The following is a 6000-nucleotide window of genomic DNA, read 5'->3' as shown; positions in this document are numbered from 1 at the left end:
ATTTAGCGTGATCAGAGATGATTCTGCACAACTCACCCTTGTGCAACTATTATGACATATCCACACTCTATGAGGGTAATCACACACAGTCCTAGCACCACTGTAACATCTGCTGGAGGTGTTAGGAGGGACACTGCTATAACTGCATGCAATATTATGATCAATACAGTCCAGCTGACTGGTGTGCATGGCATATATATATATATATATATATATATGGGTCTACTTTGATTCACTGAAAACTCATTTCACTGAAATTCAAAACACTCACACCAAATCGCTGAAAGCTCAAATAACTAAAAACTCATTTCACTGAATCACATTTCACTGAATGTAAGTACTGTTGGGCAAATAAAATGTATATGCTCTTTTCCCCACTGTAGTGCAATCCTGGTTTTAGTATATATAATTAGGGGGGTGTGGGGGGTGTACCCCCGAACTACTTTTGGTTTTATATTGTTAGCTTTCAGTGAAATGAGATTCATAAATAAATAGCTAAGTGGGGGGGGGGCTGTCCCCCCATCCCCCTAACTATATATACTAACTCCAGGATCGCACTACAGTGGGGAAAAGGTTACATACATTTTATTTGCCCAACAATACTTACATTCAGTGAAATGTGATTCGGCAAAATGAGTTTTCAGTGATTTGAGCTTTCAGCGATTTTTTGAGGGTGAATTGAAATTCAGTGAAATAAGTTTTCAGTGAATCAAAGTAGACCCATATATATATATAAATATATATATATATATATATATATATATATATATATATATATATATATATATAGGGCACAATCCTCATTGTCACACTGTACCCATGCCATTAATGCTGTCAAACAGCTATGTGTGTACTGTGTACATCACCGGTACTGTTATTACATATGCATCTGCTTTAACAACTTGATGGGAATTCCGCACCATCAGACAGTAATGTTTATGCCATAAAAAGAATACCTAGGTATGGCCAATAACATGTGTGACGGCTCATTGTGAGAAAGATGATACACTTCAGTTACATATCACTGGAAGATGTGGAGGAAGGTACATGAAGAAGAGTGCATTGTACTCAGTTATTGGTATGATGAAGGCTGTGAACTGTGAAGGTATTTTAGCCTGTGATGTGGCTGTCCATCACATACTCAGTAGTTGTGTTACTTATAAGAGAGTAGTCCACACTGTGACCACATGCTGGTGGATGTTCCACCTACCATTTACCCCATGACACAGGTCGCATACCTGTTGGTCTGATTATAGGGTGTGATGTCTACATTGCAAAATGGGAAAAGGGGTTGTGGATGTATGGATGGACGGATGGTCTACATCACACTTCGGTTGTGTGTTTGTTTTCTTGACATAACAAATCCTCCCATGTTTTGTGTCACTGCAGGTGTTGCCATGGCTGTGGAAGTAGTCTTTGGTATATGCGGATACTGTCTGTAATATACTAATATCACAGTTGGAGTCAATAATTGCCCACAATCTGTAGTCAGACAGTTGTTAGAACACAGGATGTGTATGTTATCTTTGATGTCTGTCACTTAAATAATGGACATGAAAGGGCCTAGCAGACAGCCCTGATGTCAGACTTGATTACTGGACCTCAGATATAGGTCACTTCACACATTTCAACAAAGATACCATGTATTTGATACAGTAGTCTACCCACTTGGTGATATAGGTGTATATGGCCACATCTGATAGTGCTGAGTGAATACCTCAGTGTGGATTTGTATCAAATGCCTTGGGCTATTCAAGTTCAAAAGGGTGATAGTGCCATTGTCATGCATGCCCTTGACAGCTTCATTGAAGACATCTAACAGATGTAACAGACATGATGTAGCATTAACAACTCACAAGGGTCCATTGCACACAGCCGGGATATCACTAGTGTCCATTTAGAAAAGGTCCATAATGACATGTTGGTCTGCCTCACAGATGAAGAGAATCAGGATGTGTTTATACATGCATGCATCAGGTGCTGTCACCCCCCCCCCAACTCAGACTGATGCATGTTGTTATACACCCTTCTACAGGAACATATTGTGTGTGGAGAGTGTGTTGAAGTTTGTAATCAACCATTTCAGAAAGGTGTATGTGATGAGTCATGTTGTCACGGCCCATTGATTCTGTATGATAGGCCTGGATGAATGTAAGACAGTGTATACTGGCTATATTCAACTGGCTTAGGGTTTGGGCACAATCCCCCATGCAAGTATCATTGAGAAACTCTCACAGCTGGGGATTAAACCTTATGTCACTAGATGGGTATCCAACTGACTCACTGACAGAACTCATACTGTGAAAGTTGGTGGATCAACTTGTACCAGTAGAGCTGTCATTACTGGTGTACCCAGGGATCTGTGCTTGGTCCTTTACTGTTTCTAATCTATTTCTCAACAGTTCAAGCTAAAGTATACAGGCTTTGGTTTGCCATGTTTGCTGATTCTTGTATAGCGGGTGCAAACATTGAGTCCACCTGTGATGATAACATACTACAGGAGGGGCTAACACAGACAAATGATTGGTGACAAAGCCACAGAGTCTACAAATAAATGCAAAAATGCATCTTTATTTTGTCCATCTGCAAAGTAGAATTCCTTGCTAATTACAGCATTGACAACAGTCCTACTATGTTGAAACCCATTGATGCAGACATTGGGAACACGTGCATAGCAGTGTGAAGTTTGACCACCAAGTGTCCACACTGATATTGAAAATCTATGTTGTGTACATCATAAGTAATGCCATTGTACTCTGAACTCAGGATTATATTACAGCACTGTACTTGAACCTCATCAGAACACTAATATAGAGTATAATGCTCTCTTTTCCATGGACCTCACCAGACATATGGAGCAGCTGGGGAAACCACAGGGGTGACTCACCAAAAAACACAGTGCCTACAAACCATGCCATGATGTATGTGGATAGACTGAAATCCATGTCACTGTAATCTGTATCATATAGGATGAAGTGACTTCTGCCTGGCCTTCCAGGCCAGTCTCTCACCCTGCCCTAGTGGGAATAGTGCACATCCACAAATCAGATATAGGTGATGAAATCAGCAGTGTCTGGTGAGGAGAATATGGCAATAATAGTGCCCCACATGCTGGTGTAAAAGGTTCACTGTAATGTCAAACAAGTGCACACCCACCCGGTTAAATGCAGTGGGAACAGAACTTCCTACCTAAGTACACAGGCTACAGAACTCAGTACTTTATGCAAGCGCCATGGCAGAACTCTGACTTTTGTAAGACTGCAGGTCAGCTTATAGTGTAAGACATCAGTAGTACATGTTAGAGAGAAGATATTGGAAGGCGTACATCAAATGGATGTGTAGGCATGTAGAAGTAAAAAAATACTGTCATTCCATGTAATTGGAGCAGTAACTGTAGGATACACACTTCTGCTCTTCTGGCTACACACACACACACACACACACACACACACACACACACACACACACTTGACTGCAGTGAAAGCAGAACCCCCTACCTAACTACACAGACTAGAGAACTCAGTACTTTATGCATGCACCATGGCACAAGTCTGACTTTTACAAGACTACAGGTCAACTTATAGTGTTTGACATCAGCGGTGCATGTTGGAGAGAAAATGTTGGGAGGCCTACATGAAATGGATGTGTAGGCATGTGCAAGTATCAAAATGCTGACAATACATGGGATTGAAGTGGTAACTGTAGGATATACACTTCTGCTCTTCTGGCTAGACACACACACACACACACACACACACACACACACACACACACACACACACACACACACACAAGACTGCAGTGAAAACAGAACCCCTGCCTATCTAAGTATACAGACTACAGAACTCAGTACTTTATGCAAGCACCATGGCACAAGGGTGCAGGCCAACTTATAGTGTATAACATCAGCAGTGCATGTTTGAGAGATGATGTTGGGAAGCCTGCATGAAATGGATGTATAGGCATGTGCAAGTATGAAAATACTGTCAATCCATTGGTTTGCAGCAGTAACTCTAGGAAACACACTTCTACTCTTCTGACTAGACACATGCACACAGTTAACTGTAGTGAGAACAGAACCCCTACCTATCTAAGTACACAGACTACAGAACTCAGTACTTTATGCATGTGCCACAGCACAAGTCTGATTTTCACAAAGCTGCAGGACAACTTATAGTGCATGACATCAACACTGGATGTAGGCAAGAAGTTGATGGGAGGCCTGCATAGGTTCATAGCTTCAAAGGTTCATAGGAGATTACTAGGCTAATGGCCCTAGGGCCTTTACAAGCCCAGCCATGTAAAACCCCAAGTAACCTTATTGAGCATAGTTAGATGTTCATTGTTAGCAGAGTGGTTTTGTGACCCACACCAAATGGCCTTGTCCATGAGGGATATAGATGCCATCCCTGGAGTGAATTTATAATCACGATCCAGTTGTCAAATTTCTGCTTGAATAGGGTCTTTGAGGAACACTGCTTCACATGTAGTGGGAGCCTAATACAAAGGAGTGTCAATCGCTGAGAGGTATATCTGTCTCTCCAGCATATACTGTTTATGTCACAGGCTAGGTTGAAATCCTTGGAGTAACTTTTTCTTGTCCCATTTGCTTTGTGGATGACTGGCATTTACATTAGGGCAGGGTCCCAGACTGCTCTGTAGGTCAGGCACATGTCACCTCTCACCAACCTGTATGATACTGGGAACAGTGAGAGAGCTTTCAGTCCTTCCATATATGTCATGTAATGGAAGCCCTGGATTCACTTGGTTAGAAACCTTTGTGGTCTCTCCAGTTGTTGCAAGTGTCTGGTGAGGTACATTGAGAAGGGAACATTGTACTCAATTAGTGATCTAATAAGGGTCAAGTACAGTGGAGCTATGACCTCCCTGGTCTTGGATGTGATGCCCTTAGTTATGAGGTGGGCAATGTAAAATGAGTCTTACCACTATGGACACATACTGATTGAAGTTTAGATTGCTAAGTCTTGCACCAATGACATAGATGGCTGCTATGTAGAGCATAATTAGCAGGACTACTTTTTTGCCAAAGGGGACAATGAGGCAATTTCATGCATTATGTTTCAGTCTGTGAGTTTGGCACCAATCATTTGTCTGTGTCAGGCCTTTCTGTAATTTGTAAACATTCTTGAGGGACTGTAAATGACTGCACCCAGTGGACAGTCATCTGCAAACTTGGTAAGCCACAGGCCATATACCTTCGCCTGTACTTCAGAGAAATAGTTTCCAAACAGTAGAGGGCCCAGCACAAATCCTTGTGGTACTCCACTGATAACTGGTCTACTGCTGGAGGTGGACTACCCAACTCTGACAGTGTGCATTCTGTCAATGAGCCAGTTGGCTACCCATCTAGTAATGTATGGGTTAATCCCCAGATGTGTTTGTTCTGAAGAAGTCTGAGTATTGATGAAAGTGCTTAAACTGTTGTTTTATCATTTTTAAACTGTGACTTTATGTGTATTTGTACTTAATTTTGATCATTGGATTGAGTAAAGAATTTTTTATTATTCGGGCTCCGTCTCGTTGGATACCACCCTGCATCTGCTGTTCATTCTAGTTTTTATTCTGCTTACTGAGTTTGTTTGTGTAGGTCATTAAAATGATGCCTACACTATTCCCCAGTGAGTGGGATGCCAGTAGCACCGGATACAGCCTGAGCTAAACAACTCCACATCTCAGGCTTATACTGGGAGCCAGAATAGTCCCTTTGCAGAAGTCTTGACTGTGGTGCTTTACCAAGAGTCCAATAAATATCCTGGACTCCTGGACACCCCACCTCTGAGCTCTAAATTTGGCAGCTTCCCCACTAACTCTAGCCATGTCTAACACCTGATCTACAGCACTGGAAAATGATGCTTTCTCACAAATTCCAGTTATCACATTTACTGGTAGTGCACAAACCAGAGCAAGGACACCAAATGCTTTTTGCTAATGTTAAGTGGAGAGCAGCAGTGCCAAGCAGGGATGACATAAATACTTGAA

The sequence above is a fragment of the Protopterus annectens genome, chromosome 11.part0, assembly GCF_019279795.1.
Source record: "Protopterus annectens isolate FY-2018-M chromosome 11.part0, PAN1.0, whole genome shotgun sequence".
NCBI lineage: Eukaryota > Metazoa > Chordata > Ceratodontiformes > Protopteridae > Protopterus > Protopterus annectens.
The sequence above is the reverse complement of the archived record's forward strand: the minus strand, read 5'-3'. Positions refer to the sequence as shown.